Source organism: Embiotoca jacksoni, unplaced genomic scaffold (assembly GCF_022577435.1).
Source record: "Embiotoca jacksoni isolate LCO1_2020_lvr unplaced genomic scaffold, fEmbJac1.0.p SCAF_1, whole genome shotgun sequence".
Classification (NCBI taxonomy): Eukaryota; Metazoa; Chordata; class Actinopteri; family Embiotocidae; genus Embiotoca; species Embiotoca jacksoni.
The window spans coordinates 5,316,106-5,334,648 of NW_027185229.1; the positions used below are offsets into that span (position 1 = coordinate 5,316,106).

Sequence of the window (18,543 nt, forward strand, 5' to 3'; positions counted from 1 at the left end):
TGATTGCTGATAGTGACTGGTTTCTGACAGTGCCTGTTGGTATTATTATAAATGTTTGTAGTGCACCGACGGTGTCCCTGCAAGAGCTTGTGTCATGACTCTTATGATCCGGGCAGATTTAAGAAGGATTGGTGGTTAATCCTCCAGGGTTCGCCCATGCTGGGAGATAATAGCTCACTTCAGTTGCAGTACTGACAGGCTGAGAGGTAGAAATCTGCTCTGGTCACTGGGCCACTGATGTGTGGCAGAAACAATACCAGGAATTGATGTTCTATAAGGGCTAATTTATGTTAGTGCAGCGGCTCAACTCAGCTTTATTTATATAGCACCTTGTATTAAACAATAATAATTATGAATGAATAATTATTCACATTCAAACAACACACAAAGATAATAGCAAAATGAAACAATATATAAATAAATCTAAATTAAATGAAATACAGGAATACAAATTATATCAATAAAACGAAGTGTTTTAAAAAATTTATAAAAAGATTCCATTAAAAATAATTAACACCAGGGATAAAAAATGATGATTAAAATAAATAAAAAAAATCCAGGCGATTCAAATTCTCAAACTTAAAAGCCAAAATACAGAAATAAGTCTTTAGTTTCCTTGTAAAAATATTTTTTTTTTTTTAGCAATTCTAATATCCATGGACAGTGAGTTCTACTCACTGGATAATAAATAGAGATCACTCTAATGTTAGATTAGTTGTAAAAACTATTATCTTTATATTTTTTTCACCACAGTTCTTTTTTTAATTATTTCTAAAGAAAAAGGCTGCTTAAATCTCAAGGTCTTATCCAGTTGAACTACAACAATTGCAGAACATCAAATCTTTAAATCTACTGAAAAATGCCTGGGACATGGGTGTTGACCGTTTGTCTCACTGACAAAATAATATTAGTCCACAAACCTTGTTTGGGTTTTCAGTTTGGCAGATTAAACTGTGTAATTCTTATATTTCATTGGGGCTCTGCATGTCCTTTGCTGGATGCGTTTGAGGCTTTTTTTTGTGGATATTGTGCTATGATCTTTTGCCCTGGAACACTTGAATGTCAAGCATATCAAATTGTTGCTAAAAATAGCAAAGATAGTTTTGTTTTTTTAGTCTGCTCCTCAAATGACAAAAATCCCTATGTCTGATTCATCTGACCTCACTCGCCCTTCTTTGTCTTCTCATAACTGGGCTAATGTAGCATGCCAGCTGAAGCCAAAACAGTGTTGAGGCTAACCAGAACCTTATTTGAGGACAGAAGCCACTAAGAGGTCACATCGAGAGTCAGTCAGCTCATTAGAATACCGAGCCTGTGAGTCAGATTCATTCACTTCATCGAGTACTGACCTCATTTGGTGGTGTATGGTATGCTCTGTGTTTATGCATGTTTTGAAGCAGTGACATTGTAGGATTTTAAACCTGGGTAATCTTATGTGGGAATAAGAAGGATGTGAGAAAAAAGGGACATTCAGGATGTCGAATGACCCATATAGTATTTGTAGAATAGCAGGTTTTCGTGATGTTACACAATTAGTGGTATTTTCAAAGTAGTTTGTGTATATTTTCATTTTAATATCCAAATTTGTTATGTAATCATCTGAACTGTTTTTTCCCCAGTTTTACAACAACTTGCTTGTGAGCTGTAATCATGCCAGACGACTAAGAACATGAGGTGGATTTCTGAGATGAGAATTTGCATGCAGGTACACATGAGGCTCTTTTAAGTTTGTTTCCACCTCAATTTGTTCCAGAAATGTTCATATGGATATCAAATAAGTGATTCGACCTTAAAGGGTTGATATCCCAGGGTTTACTTTTTTAAACAATAGAAGTCTGCAGAGCGAATTCCATGTAATTATAATTCTGTGCACCCCAGGCTCAGTTTTGTGCTTTTCACGCTGATTTTGTTTGCTCTGTGTTTGCATAGTTTACACCTCCACAACAAACCTGGCAAAATGTTCATATGCCTCAAGTCAAAACAGCTGAAAACAACATTTGGCAACTTTATGCGTGCATGAATTTTGAGTGTACAATACCAACATATATTTGATTTGTATCACAATTTAGTTGTATTATTATTGGTTCATATTTTGTGAAGAACCAACAACATAATATAGGGTGAATTTACAGAATGCTTGTGCTGTGATTATAGAATTACCAGCTGGCTATCAGTACTTTTATTATACACTTGGTGTGTTTCTGGTTTTATTATGCCTCTAATTAACATATATAAATTAGTCTTGATTACTTTTACTAACTATGTTATATTTACTGGTTTGTGCTGTTCAAACCTCCCTTGTGGAACGCAAATACTTACAGCACACATGGTGTTTCAGTCAGCCACTGTGTAAACTAATCACATTTTGCTGTTCTGAATTTTAAATAGAACAATTAATTGCAACTATTTTACACCACTAACTGGATTTTATTGCCAGTTGTTCTCTGAAGGGCTTACAGTCTGTGTTGACATACTGTGTGTGTGTGTGTGTGTGTGTGTGTGTGTGTGTGTGTGTGTGTGTGTGTGTGTGTGTGTGAGCGCAGCCATATACAGTGGGTACGGAAAGTATTCAGACCCCTTTAAATTTTTCACTCTTTGTTTCATTGCAGCCATTTGCTGAAATCAAAAAAAGTTCATTTTATTTCTCATTAATGTACACTCAGCACCCCATCTTGACAGAAAAAAACAGAAATGTAGAAATTTGTGCAAATTTATTAAAAAAGAAAAACTGAAATATCACATGGTCATAAGTATTCAGACCCTTTGCTCAGTATTGAGTAGAAGCACCCTTTTGAGCTAGTACAGCCATGAGTCTTCTTGGGAATGATGCAACAAGCTTTTCACACCTGGATTTGGGGATCCTCTGCCATTCTTCCTTGCAGATCCTCTCCAGTTCCGCCAGGTTGGATGGTGAACGTTGGTGGACAGCCATTTTCAGGTCTCTCCAGAGATGCTCAATTGGGTTTAGGTCAGGGCTCTGGCTGGGCAAGTCAAGAATGGTCACAGAGTTGTTCCGAAGCCACTCCTTTGTTATTTTAGCTGTGTGCTCAGGGTCATTGTCTTGTTGGAAGGTGAACCTTCGGCCCAGTCTGAGGTCCAGAGCACTCTGGAAGAGGTTTTCTTCCAGGATATCTCTGTACTTGGCTGCATTCATCTTTCCTTCAATTGCAACCAGTCGTCCTGTCCCTGCAGCTGAAAAAAAAAAAACATAGCATGATGCTGTCACCACCATGTTTCACTGTTGGGATTGTATTGGGCAGGTGATGAGCAGTGCCTGGTTTTCTCCACACATACCGCTTAGAATTAACACCAAAAAGTTCAGTCTTGGTCTCATCAGACCAGAGAATCTTATTTCTCATAGTCTGGGAGTCCTTCATGTGTTTTTTGGCAAACTCTATGCGGGCTTTCATATGTCTTGCACTGAGGAGAGGCTTCCGTCGGGCCACTCTGCCATAAAGCCCCGACTGGTGGAGGGCTGCAGTGATAGTTGACTTTGTGGAACTTTCTCCCATCTCCCTACTGCATCTCTGGAGCTCAGCCACAGTGATCTTTGGGTTCTTCTTTACCTCTCTCACCAAGGCTCTTCTCCCACAATTGCTCAGTTTGGCTGGACGGCCAGGTCTAGGAAGAGTTCTGGTCGTCCCAAACTTCTTCCATTTAAGGATTATGGAGGCCACTGTGCTCTTAGGAACCTTGAGTGCTGCAGAAATTATTTTGTAACCTTGGCCAGATCTGTGCTTTGCCACAATTCTGTCTCTGAGCTCCTTGGACAGTTCCTTTGACCTCATGATTCTCATTTGCTCTGACATGCACTGTGAGCTGTAAGGTCTTATATAGATAGGTGTGTGCCTTTCCTAATCAAGTCCAATCAGTTTAATTAAACACAGTTGGACTCCAATGAAGGAGTAGAACCATCTCAAGGAGGATCAGAAGAAATGGACAGCATGTGAGTTAAATATGAGTGTCACAGCAAAAGGTCTGAATACTTATGACCATGTGATATTTCAGTTTTTCTTTTTTAATAAATTTGCACAAATTTCTACATTTCTGTTTTTTTCTGTCAAGATGGGGTGCTGAGTGTACATTAATGAGAAATAAAATGAACTTTTTTGATTTTAGCAAATGGCTGCAATGAAACAAAGAGTGAAAAATTTAAAGGGGTCTGAATACTTTCCGTACCCACTGTATATTGATTATCTATGTTACATTGTTAGCATGCAAAGCTCAACCTACTGGTGTGTTGCAATTGTTTCAAGATCACTTTGAATAAACACCAAGAGGCAAGAACTGCTGCAAACTGCCAGACTTGACTTTTCTCCACCAGTCCAACTATCTCTGTTTACATGGCTCCATCCTCATCTTGCTCACTCTCCTCTCTTATCTCTTCCTTCCACCCATTTTACTCACCTCTTCACACCCTCTCTGTTGAGTGCCCTCTAATTCTCTTTCTCAATAAGGGGCAGAGATACCGAGATGCTGCAATACATCCAGGCCTCCACAGTTTGCTGTTTGAAACAATTTGTTTTGGAACGTGATCGCACAGACACAAGTATACCCTCCTACACTTATATAGTGCATACACAAGCACGCGCTCAAACTCACACATTAACTTGTTCTTGGCATACAAATCCACTTGTTGTCTGACAAGCTGCCTTGTACACTATTGGCCTGCAATTGTAATTCAATTTATTTCTAAAGTGGCAATCACGACATAAGTAATCTCAGTGCACTTAATAAAGCAAAGTCCTCACAACAAAAACTTATAATGAGGAGATAAGGCTTGCAGAATCATTGACTTCTTTTAAATCACTTCTTAAAACACATTTTTATAGAATTGCTTTTAAGTGATGTTGTCCTTTTATGCAGTTCTTTTGTTCCCCTGTTTTTGTTTGTTTATATTATTCATTTATTTATTTGTTTTCTCTTCCATTTGCTCGTTTTGGTTATTTGTTTGGTTTTGTTGTATTCATTACCTTTATGGTATGGTCTTTTTTGCCTGTCATAGAGGAACCCAACAATTCAGCAATTTCCATGTACGTGACATTTGGAAATAAAAACTCCCTTTTAACAGGAAGACTAAAGGCTATTTTCCACTGGTTCTGTCTTCGACGCGGCTGCCGGAGTGAATCGGCGTCATTAAAGTCGATACTTCATATCCCACCGGCGTCCCAGAAGCGGCTCGCCGCGCTTCTCCGCTAAAGATTGGCAGTGAGTCTATTTCTGACGGAAGCCGCGCGGAGACAATCTCTAGTAGAGCAGATGGACTGGGCAGGAAGTTTGTCGAGAAAACAAATAAAACTCTGGGAACATTTTCTAAATAAAACACTCATGTAAAATTTTTACTAAATTACCGTCTACTCCTGCAGTCTCAATTTGGACAAGAAATGCATTCTTCTCCTGCTACAGAAACAGTATGTGAAATTGTTACACAATAAACAGGAGGATTCATGTTTTTAATGACTACAACACAGCAGGCTGTATTAACTTTGCCTGTAGGCTGCGGCACAAAATAGGAAATGACAACGGTGACCACAAAACGGACGAAAAAAAAAAGCCGTTTAACAATGTTTACCCACGATAGAATCATAGAAATCAATCAACATGACCAAATGAGGAAGGAAGATAAAACGGGCGGACTAAACACTCCGCGTCCGACACGCCGCCGATGGAATACAAAGCCGCGCAGACGGAACAAAGTTGCATCACACACACAACGTGACAGACACGTCTTCAGTGGAATATGCGGGTTAGAGGTGTGAAACCTTCTGCCTCAACCGGTTGGAGTGATGGGAGAGCAGAGAGAGAAAAGAACAGCATGAAAAGAAAACAAATAGGCAGTTATCTCCCTCAGGGATTAGAAACCAAACCAGAGTGACAAGGAGAGTGAATATCCATCAGACAGACACAAACCTAATGAATGCTAGTATTACACCTTATCTGCTGGACACATTTGCCTTATCGACTTCATAAAATGATAGTTAGGCAGTTTTGTGTTTACAGCTTGTTCTACTCCCCTCAAGTAACCAAATAAATCACTAAAGTACAGAATAATGGTAATGATTTAAGCTGTAAAAAAAAAATACATAAACTGGACCATTTGTACCTTTATCAACCAACCAGCTGCGGTAGTGTTTTTTTTTTTTTTTTTTTTTTTTTTTTTTTTGTGAAATCCAATGTTACTCTAAAGCAAACAATCTGTTCTCTACTGCAGTCTGAACTGAAACTCAGAAACTTTCCTACTAGTTCTCCTGCACCTGAGGAAGTCAATGAAGGCAGCCAGAGCAGCTCATTACTCAAATACTTTATTAAACATGATTTTGACCAGTGGCTATTATTTAATTTGTTCACTTTTTTTCACTTTGAGTTTTTTGGCGTTGATTAGTGAGTGTGGTCCTGTCATGGTAAATTATGTACTACAGTGCTTAACACAACATCCAGACGAATGCTCGACAGTGCATCATATAGGAGATGCTACCTGTGTTTCTCTTGAATATAGTTTAAAAATGTTACAAATGACAACTAACCTATTTATGCTGAAACATTACACATCTACAATTATATTTTGAATCAATGCCCACAGAAAGTAGGATGGCCCTAATTTTGACAGGCAGCTGTGAATGTCGCTGCCTTCGGCTGTGAGTGGCGCATTGCAGGCCTGATTGAATTTTACATACACAACAACAACTGCCGGACAGAAAAATCATGTTTTTCTTTCCTGCTAATTCAAATGACTCTGCTCTGGACTTTTTCAGCCACTTCTCCTGTTTCTGTACGTTGTAAATTAAGTACAAGGCAATGTTGTTCGGAATGCAACAGAACACCTTTATATATATATATACTTTACTGTGTTAAGTGCCCTAAGATGACTTGTGTGGTGATTTGGCACTTTATCGATGAAATTAAATTAAAGTGAATGGAATTTCAGAACAAAATATTTTTGTAGATGGAAAAGTACATGGTCTTGTCCGGATTTACCTGGAGGCTGGGTTGTGCATCCTATGTTGTCGTAATCAGTGGTTAGCCTTGAAAAGTTTACCCAGGATGAATCTCTGTCCCTGAGGGTTCTGGTTCTAGTTTGTTTTAAAACAAGCATATATCATATGGTAGCTGCTGCATATGGTAGCTGCATGCGCGCTTGTAGTTTTTCTCCCTTCATCAATTTTTTATCAAGTCTGCAACAGTATCTCCATGAGCTTAAGAAGGCTGAAATTCACCTTTCCATGACCAAAAATAGTTTTAAAGGAAAGGAAATCTGAGATGAAAGAGAATGTATTAACTTGTTTTCAGCATTATTTTTTATAATCTAATATTTATATGACAAATCGATATTTACAAGGGAAAACTTCATGTGACTTATTAGCATACTCATCTGAGTGCACAACAGCTTTGGTGCATTGACAGTGCGTAATTTATGGTGACATAATTAATGATAATACTGCCAGTGTTCAAGAAAAGTTCATTTAAATATAGCTATTTCTGCAAGTCAGCTATATAAGAGAGCTATATTTAATTGTGCAGATTACTAACAATAAAAGGAAAAAATAAAAACAAAGGTGGTATCAGATTGCTTCACATCTGATCGAATTAAATTTTAACAGGACAGGTTTTTATGTTTGCCCTAGATTCAATAAGAGAAACCATCTAAGAGAGAGAGAGACAGAAATATAGTGGGAGGCAATATTATAGTAATCTAAACCAGAGTGATGGGACCATGAATCATGAGCCAGAGAAAATAAGCTCTGCGGTGAAACCGCCTTCACACCATTGCTTTCCCTTACTCTCTTTTTCTGTTACAACCCCCCCGACCCCCTTCCCCTTCATTCTCCTTGAGTGTCACCCAGCTGGATGCTGTCTCCATGGCAATTCTTAAGGGTCTCTTTGGCAAGGTCACTTTCACTAGAGAGGGAAAGTCAACCAGGGAAGAGGGAGAAAGGCACCTTGATAAAATAGAGAAGGCAAAGAGAACGACTGGGACTAACAAGCAGAAGATGAGACGGGAGGAAAATAAAGGGTTTGGTTGTCAGGGAGTTGGGGGGGTCAAGGGAGATGAAAGAATATGGGTGGGAAAACATTAGAAAGCAAGAGCAGGAAGGGGGAGGGGTACATACACAGACAGCTTCGCTAACAAACCCCAGACTTGTGTTGAGAAGTGTGTTTGTGAACGGTGTATGGAAAAAGTCCATCTCACTCCGAACACGCACTTTCTTGGATGAAGCTCCAGATCACCTGAAAGACAAAAATCACCAGATGCACATTAATGAGCCAGCTGGCATCTGAAATAACATGGTTTTTACACATGCACGCACACACACACACACACACACACACACACACACACACACACACACACACACACACACACACACACACACACACACACACACACACACATTCTCTCCATCATTTTATTTGCTTCACTCTACCTGGCCTCCATCTGCCACAGCATTCCCCTTGCTGAAGTTCAGCAGCTCTGGCACTATCTGACTGCGGCCCCGGCCTGTACCCCCTGCAGAGTGTGCTGGAGGTGGCCTTCGCCTGGGGACATCAATATTTCAGGCTCTCTCAGCACTCTCGCTCACGGGGGTACACGGGCCGCTCAGAGCCCAGGGGGAGGTGCTGATGGAGAGACAGAAAGGCAGGGAGAAGGTTAGACTGATAAGAGACAGTAAATTACCAAAGTGAGAGGTGAGGAGATAAAACCATTGAGAGAGGAGAATGGATATGATGATAGTGTGCATTTTAAACTATTGATGAGCATAAAAAGGGAGAAGGGACGAGTCACCGGGATGGGTGAGTGAAAAAAGGGTTTTATAAATGGTGGAAACTGCATAAAACATACTGTTCCTCCTTAGTTTTTGGATGGATGGCTGCAGGATTTTTTTTTTTAATCGTTGCCGTATCGGTGTATCGCTGGATGAGCTAAATCTTGAAGAAGACAGCGCAAGAGAAAGAGGGAAATAATTATGATGACGGTAACGATCTGTGTATTTATGACTCTGTGAATCCATTTGTTTGAGGAGAACATTAGGCAGTTAATTATCTATTGAAAACGTGCCAATAGCACACGAGGACAGATGAGAGAATACAAAGGGAGAAAATGGGCAAGAGACAGTGTGAAAAATAGAATGGGTGGATGAATTGAGGGGAATTTCACCAGACAAAGACGCACACCCCGTCTGATTGCCGATGCCCTCTCTTCCCCCTCATCCTCTCATCCTGAAAGAGCTGCACTATTGCTACTGCATAAAGTGTTGCTACGACTACAGCTGTTGCCACAACGCGGTCATTATGGGTCGTTACCATAGCAAGGAGGGGTCCCTCGGGCAATCAGAGAAGAGACGCTGCTCCCACGGCAATGGTCGATAAAGGTTGAAGTTGATTATGGGTGTAATGATAAAGCAATCATCATGAGGAGTGAAGTAGCCAATAAGATGTTGACATTGATCTTAAATTAAGCTTGATCTTTTACTGACCTGTGAGTGGATGTGGAATTCTAATATACTGTATGGTACAGGCTGTAAATTTGAATTCAATACCCACGCCATACAATTTATAATACGCAGTGGATTAAATATTCTCTGTGTACGATTATTCAGCTGCACAGGTACAGTAGGTTAGAAAAACAGTATATGATGCCATTTAAAAACAAGAGTGTAGTTCTGTGGAGCTGTTCAAGAACACATCAGAGCTTAAGATGAATTTTACTGTCAGCATGCAAACGCACTCAAACCAGATGTAATGTTTACAATGTTCATCATTTTGGTTTTGGTGCATGCTGACATTTAAATGTTGTTATTTCCAGGTATATAAATTCATATTTGAGTTGATATTCCACTCAAAAGCAGAAATGCAGTCCTCATGGAGGGAAAAAAAATAGCTCACCCAGGTTGATAGGACTCATAGTCTGGGACCCCTAAATGTCCGCACCAATTCCAATGCAATTCATGCACTAGCTGTTGTCATTGCAACATTTAAAGTGTGGTTTAGGGCAGTTTTTAATGACTAAACATTACTTTTTGCATACGACTGCCTTAATAGTGTCACCAGTGATGGACTAGATAAAGAAGTAAAGTATGCCACAACGATATAACTTATAGGGGACAAGAAGTGGAGCAGGAAGTAGAGCAAGAAAGTAGCACTCGCGGATCAAAGCTAAAGTTGCAGTTTTCCCACAGGAGTCAGTTACACTCGAACAATGACCAGCGAGATATCAGACCACGGTAGAGGAAGCTGATTATTGCTCCTCTTAATTTAGGAAAGGACAAGTGCAGTTGAGTGACCTCTGACCTTTACTATATGTCACCATGGAGTAAAGTGTGGTTGTGATGACAAGAATTGTAATGATCACATACAGTGGGTACGGAAAGTATTCAGACCCCTTTAAATTTTTCACTCTTTGTTTCATTGCAGCCATTTGCTAAAATCAAAAAAGTTCATTTTATTTCTCATTAATGTACACTCAGCACCCCATCTTGACAGAAAAAAACAGAAATGTAGAAATTTGTGCAAATTTATTTTTTAAAAAAACAACTGAAATATCAAATGGTCATAAATATTCAGACCCTTTGCTGTGACACTCATATTTAACTCACATGCTGTCCATTTCTTCTGATCCTCCTTGAGATGGTTCTACTCCTTCATTGGAGTCCAGCTGTGTTTAATTAAACTGATTGGACTTGATTAGGAAAGGCACACACCTGTCTATATAAGACCTTACAGCTCACAGTGCATGTCAGAGCAAATGAGAATCATGAGGTCGAAGGAACTGTCCAAGGAGCTCAGAGACAGAATTGTGGCAAGGCACAGATCTGGCCAAGGTTACAAAATAATTTCTGCAGCACTCAAGGTTCCTAAGAGCACAGTGGCCTCCATAATCCTTAAATGGAAGAAGTTTGGGACGACCAGAACTCTTCCTAGACCTGGCCGTCCAGCCAAACTGAGCAATCGTGGGAGAAGAGCCTTGGTGAGAGAGGTAAAGAAGAACCCAAAGATCACTGTGGCTGAGCTCCAGAGATGCAGTAAGGAGATGGGAGAAAGTTCCACAAAGTCAACTATCACTGCAGCCCTCCACCAGTCGGGGCTTTATGGCAGAGTGGCCCGACGGAAGCCTCTCCTCAGTGCAAGACATATGAAAGCCCGCATAGAGTTTGCCAAAAAACACATGAAGGACTCCCAGACTATGAGAAATAAGATTCTCTGGTCTGACGAGACCAAGATTGAACTTTTTGGTGTTAATTCTAAGCGGTATGTGTGGAGAAAACCAGGCACTGCTCATCACCTGCCCAATACAATCCCAACAGTGAAACATGGTGGTGGCAGCATCATGCTATGGGGGTGTTTTTCAGCTGCAGGGACAGGATGACTGGTTGCAATTGAAGGAAAGATGAATGCGGCCAAGTACAGCGATATCCTGGAAGAAAACCTCTTCCAGAGTGCTCTGGACCTCAGACTGGGCCGAAGGTTCACCTTCCAACAAGACAATGACCCTAAGCACACAGCTAAAATAACAAAGGAGTGGCTTCGGAACAACTCTGTGACCATTCTTGACTGGCCCAGCCAGAGCCCTGACCTAAACCCAATTGAGCATCTCTGGAGAGACCTGAAAATGGCTGTCCACCAACGTTCACCATCCAACTTGGCGGAACTGGAGAGGATCTGCAAGGAAGAATGGCAGAGGATCCCCAAATCCAGGTGTGAAAAGCTTGTTGCATCATTCCCAAGAAGACTCATGGCTGTACTAGCTCAAAAGGGTGCTTCTACTCAATACTGAGCAAAGGGTCTGAATACTTATGACCATGTGATATTTCAGTTTTTCTTTTTTAATAAATTTGCACAAATTTCTACATTTCTGTTTTTTTCTGTCAAGATGGGGTGCTGAGTGTACATTAATGAGAAATAAAATGAACTTTTTTTGATTTCAGCAAATGGCTGCAATGAAACAAAGAGTGAAAAATTTAAAGGGGTCTGAATACTTTCCGTACCCACTGTAGTTGGAATGCAAAAACATATTGTATTACTGCATCCCAATCTTCTTAATGTGTGCGTGATTATGAGGCTGCTGAGTAGCTGTCAGTACTTCTTTAAATAGAGAAGCTGATAAAATATCCACCTTTGAAAGGTGAGGTCTACATTTGTTTTGTTTTTTCCAAAGGCTTCACCTCACTGTGACCCACCATTTTGGCTCTCGGCGACCAGTTACCTTTGTGCGTCCTTGCTGAGGCTGTGCTGCTGTCACTAACTGGAGAGCAGGGTGGGTAAATGATCCACATCCAAACGCTGCACTACTCCCTTCCTGCACTATGTTTATAAAGTGCCCTCTCGGGAACAGGTGACAGATGTGCACATATTTGATGCTTAAGTGTGTTCATGTTTGTCTAAGACTGCATAATATAAGAGACAGGAATATGATGACATGTTTGCTTTTCTGAAAATAGACTTTTTGCATAAAGCTCTCAGTGGGATATAGTCTCTGTTGGCTTTACGCCTTTTGCAATACAAGTATGAATGAAAAAGAAAAGAGCAGCATTAAGCAGGGGAGGGTTTGCCAGATCAAAAGCAGGATTGGGAGTGATCAACTCTTGAGTGTTAGCAAAAAGATAGACAGAGAAAGAAAATCAGACGGATAAAAAGTGATGAGTGCACAAGGTTTATGAGAAAGCCGTCAGACAGAGTGGCAAAAGAAAACGTCGGCGAGTTAACGGAAAGAGGGAGGATGAATGGAGGATGACGGGCTCATGAGTGAAAGGCGTAGATGTGGCTCCGAGTGGCTTCCTCAGACAGGGGAATCTGTGTCACAGGAAAAGCTAGGCTAATGCACTAAGCTAATGTTGCTTCAATGCATCTCTGCTGCATTTAGGCCTCGCGGTTAGCACTTACTGTTACTGTTGGCACGAGTCATGCCCTGAGAAACCAGAACAGCGTGAGCCTCGGTGAAGAGTTTCGCTTGCACATGGCCTCCAGTAAAACTCCGCTGGGAGGATCTGCACTCGTCACTAATCGCTGCTCAGTCGCTCGAAAAAAATTGTTCTCCTCAGATGACCTTAAAAGCACCAGATCCTGGCAAAGAACCAAAATTCAGAATACAAAAGTCTAAGCAATGTCCACTTTCCAGGATCTATACAATATTGGCAAAATTAATTACCTCAGCATATGCTGTGGTTTAAAGCTAATATTAGCTACCTGTTTAGAGTAGGACAGGTTGACATATCTGACACGGCATTTGTTTTACACTGAATTTTGCAATTACAATTCATGAAATCAATATCTCAAATTTAAAGTAGTTGTTGATCATGTTTGACTGCTAAAGTTGTAAAAATCCCTTATTTACCTTTTTGGGAAAGTAGGCAGCTGTTGAGAGATGTTGGCTTACATCCAAATATTCGAGGGGCTACAATACTGCCTGCAAGCTTTTCATACAGTGACCGGCCAGCAAAAACTCACTCACTCATACTGACTAGTCCGACTTCTGTTGACGTCCCCAGGGTCCTCATCTTTCCTGGTTTTAGTCCCGAATTGTAAAGCACCTTGTTACATTGTTAAGGAGAGTACTACATAATAAAGTTTATTATTATATCATCATTCCTTGCACAATTGATTGCCAATGTTTGGACGACACTACTGCTGTTTTCTTGTAGTTAACATTATTAAAGACAACACAAAATGTTATAAATCACAATTTTAAAATAGGTAGTCACACCAAATATCTTAGGAAGCATAAACTTTGTAACAGTAGTAACTTTATAGGTAGTTGCAGTAACCCAATTGTCAACTGTTAACAACTGCTGTTGTGTTTTTCTCCATATTTGCACCATTGCTACATTTGGGTTTATTCCCATCAGCAGCTGTTATAAAAATTTGGCAGACAGTTGAAATCATAACATCCCAGACTTCGTGCGCTTGTTGGACGATACAAACAATATGGTGACCTGCTCATCAAACATTGCTCCACAGCACCCCTGGTGGTCAAAACCCCCTCCCCCTAATTCAAGACTACAGAGCACGTTAGATCTGAAATTCTTGGCCCCAGAAAGAAGATGTTCTTCTTGGTCTTGTTTATGCTGTTTGAAAAGTCACTTGGGGAAAATAAGCCCTCATTACTGCCACTGCAGTTTCACGAATGCTACAGACACATTCGATTATGGTTGCAGTCTGTCAATTGTGCTTCAGGCTTCACTGTGCGTCCCAGCAGATAGGTTGATTTCTAGGAGCCTGTCTAATAGAAAAAGAGGGAGTTGTAATTAGTAGTATTGTTTGAGGAGATCTGACTCACACACAAACACAGATAAGAAAATATAGCAGTAATATACACACACAGACACACATGGATCACACAGCTGGCCGGTGGCTAATGAAAGATGAAGGCGGTTGAAAAGCCTGAAATGATTCTGTCAGTATTTGATATTAGACGTTTAGCCTGCATCAGCTCCTTGAAAACCTCGGTAGCTTCAGCTTCTCAAGTCAAGGTGAGGCAAGGTGAAGGTTACTGATCAGTCGTTTCTCTGTGGCACACAACCGATATCCACCAGGGTTTCATCGAATGCTCAGACAGTGTGGAGGGAAATAAAAAGATATGGGATGACCGGGGAGAAATGTCTTAATATGAATTCCCTTTCTCTCGCTTATTAAAAAAAAAAATAATAATAATAATTTTTGAATGAATGCACTGCAAGAATAAATAAGTAATTCTCAAATGGTAAATTACAGATTTTTTTTTTGAACCTCTATGTCATAGGTAGCCCTTGAAAAATGAAAACATGAAAGATCATCCCATTATTCAGCGTAATACTAAAAGGATTTCTGGAGAGAGTTCACCTAAATATACATCGTTACCTTTCAAACAATGTTGACAAGCTCACTGGGACATTTATTGAAGTCATACTGTAATTTCACCTCACTTAAACTTTGGAGTCTTTGTTTGTTGAAATTTTGTAAGTTACAGGCCGACAATGATAATGGCTCACCAAAAGGACACACCTTTCATATTGAAAGGAGCTTAATAGTTGTGCAAACATTTATATTTTCACTCTTCTGCACAATATATCAGCTTGACATTCATGTTTATTTCTAATGAGTTTAGATCACTCTGTAGAGATTTGTTTGTACTTAAACTTTGAATTCTTTTTATTTTAATCAGTTTCAGAAAAGCCAGTAAACACGAAAATTTCCAAGGCCAATGAATGTTTTTTACAAGTTCAGTTCTGTAATATAACTAAGATTTATCTTTATCTGACCAAAAACGCAATGTCTTGCCCCACAATGTAACTGTCTGCCATTTGAATACAAATTTTCACATATACTGTACAATATAAACATAATAATTGGTTGCCTACATATGAACCCCGTTCTGAAATACTAATATGCATCACTCTTTCTCTTGTCCTCTTCTCCTTTGTTTTTCAGTGCTTTACTCTGTCCAGTGTTCTGGCTAGCCTGCATCAAACACACTCAGTGTTGTGACTGTGCAGCTCATCACCTTCCACGTCTAGTTTTGAAAATCCTGCAGCTGTTTTCTTGTTCAGACTGGCAACTTGATGCACCAAGGTGTGGCCAGATCAAAAAAAATAACTACAGAATAGACCAATAACAGCTCTTGAATGATAGAGCATGCCCTTTAAAGTGTAGCTGACCCAACTGAAACACTGCAGTCTTTCTCAGACAAATAACCAATTTGATATTTATGCTCGTATTGCACAGACATCTGTCACTAGAAATAGTCTTCTGTTTTGCACCACACCAGGCTGAAACGGATGTGGTCTATAATATCTAATGACAGAATGGAACAGCAGCCTAAAATTAGGGTCTGTTTTGGACTCTGTGGGATGTTTGCCCCAAAAATGCTCTTCTAAATCACTGTATGGTTGTCTCAGGAAAAAAAAAAACACTTCATCACATTGAACTGGTTTAAGTGTTTGTAGTTAGACATTTTCTGAAACCCATTTTCAACTCTCAACTCAACTCCACTCACTTTGTCGATAGTACCTGATACCTGGCACTGTTTTTGGTATCACCTCTGTCGAGGTTCCAAGCAGGCTGAGCTTCTATTAAACGGTGATGTGAAACTACTGCAAACCACTGATTGGTCAGAGAGAATCACCACAATCACAGCATCACTGTGTATGAGTGACATCCTGCACAAATGTTAACTCACCAAGCAACCATTAACGCTCAATTTCTTTGTTCTCTGCACTGCTCAATTATTTGCAACCTACTAAACAACATCGTGGTCAGTTGAGGAGGTGCAGACGTTCCTCTGTTTGGTTGCCAGCGAAAGATTCCAACAATTAATGACAACGTCACGGTAGTTTTGAGGCATCACAACATCCCGTTGACGGGGCACTATCTGCACTTGGGGGGAGATCGAGAAACGTACTTGATAACAAATTAAATTCAAGTCAACTGGAGAAGAGCCACTACTGCTGGAGGAGGAAGGCTTTAGTTAAGGTCAATTTGTTTGGCCTTTGACTTCTGGGAATGAAACATAGCCTATTTGATAAGACCAAAGTTCTGAAGGTTGCCTGTTTTTACTGTACATAGTAAAATTATGCCTCTATAATGCTATTGAATAATAACCAAAAGTCATATTACATAAGTGGAAAAACATTTCTGCATATCTATGATGTGGTTTCCGGAAGTTTTACTGCCTCAGGAAGCATTTTCCTAATCTGATCTATGGTTTTTAATTGAAATGCTTTATCTCTCAAGATGTGGCATTTTCCTATCTTAAAAAGGTAATTGATTTTCCAAATAAATGAAGAAGTTGTCAAGACAATACAGCAGTTTTGAAGACGATGAAACGCTGCAGCATATCAAAATCATGCTGGCTGGTAAAAATGTACTTGCAATGCTTTTGTAAGCACATCCTCCGTGTTAGCTGAGCAGTGTGATACACATTAGAATGGATTTCTGAAGCTGATCTTTGTTTTACAGGATTTCTCTACTCATCTCTGAACTCAACAGCAAAATCCGCAGCCCCTCCGATAAGGTACAGTCCATTTGTCCTTTTGTTTGTCTCCAACCCTCGAGACTGTGATATTCTGTCTTCATTCAGTACCCTCTGTAGTGTCTTCTGCTTGGAACACAGAGCCAGTGCTAATGTGATGTTGGCCTGCTTGATGCTGCAGTTGGATGTATGGAAACCAGCTGAACCAGTAAGGGAATTAGCTCATGAACTACAGAAAGAGAGCACGCCTTTGACCTTGTCTGGATTGAACTAGATCCTGAAGGTATTTAGACCGAACATGGCTGTCAGAAGGAGAGAGTACGAAGCAGTGGGAGGCAGAACTTGTCCTTTGCACGAGCTAATAAATCTCTGAGGGCTTGTGTTTGCTGAGGACAAGAACTGATCAGAATAGAATTGTCAGCGTGTTTGATGTTAAATAGTTTGAATGTAATACGAGTACAGTAAGTGTACCAGTGTTGTGTTGCTGCGTGGATGAAAGGGCATGTTTTGTCATACAGACGCTTGCACAGCGTTGCCTCCGAGCAGCCAAGCAGTGATGGAACGTAGCCGCAGTGCTCGACAAGTCGAGTGTCCTCGCTCTTATTGGGCTTCCCCGAGGTACGACACTGGATTTACGATTTCACACTGGATTAATTTCATTCTGAGCACAAATTTCTTGTGTGATGCCATCCATAGGAGCAAGCTGCCACTCGTGCTGTGAAGTAGAGAAGCATGTGGAGGAACTTTTTCACATCCGGTACAGCCACAGGCTCTTAGACTTAGCATTTTATATTTTTACATTGACTTTGATGGTTGATGCATTCAAAGTCCAATTAGATATCAGTTGTCTTTTCTTTACAAAGTGCAAAAAGAGAACAACAAAAAGTGCTGGGAGGATCTATATCACCTTGTTAAATTCCCAGTGACACTGATGGTACTTTTGTGTTTTTTCTGCTCAAAGAAACAAATCAATATCCTTTCTGTAGCTGTTACATTAGTGATTTTTTTCTTTTTTCTTTTGCTCCATTGAGCTCCTCCACATTCATACAAAACAGTGACCCATTCATCAGGGCACGCTGAAAACATCAAAGGTGGAAAGTTTAAAAGCGTGACTCTTTTACAGTCTCGGAGACCAAAAAGAAAACACTTTTTTTTTTTTTTTTTTTTTAAATATTTGAACAAATGCTGACCCCTACAAATATTGACTAAATCAATATTACCTAAAAAAATAAATCTAGACTATAGGGAGGAATCATCCATGGAAAAGCATCAGAGAACATGAAACTGTAAAGAAAGAGAAAATCGCTTTATGGCCGTGTTGAATAGAGATCCATTTAGTTCAATGGAAGTTGCAGAAAATAGATACCTCATGTTGTTATGTCGGTGAAAATAAGTAAAGTCAGATTTTTGCAATAACAGAACTAAATGACCCCTTCTCCCATTTTAGACCTAATCAAAAGCATCATCAGTGTTCTTGTGTTAAAAGCAAACAAACAATCTGGATTAGTATGACATGTCTGTCATATTTGACTTCAATAAGTGAGTTTTGTTGCAGTAATTTAAACGACACTTCCATTTTTCATTTACTTAGTACGACATATAAA

At 39.9% G+C, this 18,543-nt stretch overlaps 1 protein-coding gene across 8 annotated transcripts in view; it reads left to right on the top strand.

The window, feature by feature from the left end:
• dlgap4b (discs, large (Drosophila) homolog-associated protein 4b) overlaps positions 1-18,543 on the top strand; it is a 119,123-nt gene that overhangs the window by 17,564 nt on the left and 83,016 nt on the right. For all 8 annotated transcript variants that reach the window (XM_069157978.1, XM_069158005.1, XM_069157992.1 and 5 more), the window contains exon 2: positions 16,927-16,981. The gene's annotated coding sequence lies outside the window, so the exon portion shown is untranslated. The remainder of the gene's footprint in view (positions 1-16,926; positions 16,982-18,543) is intronic.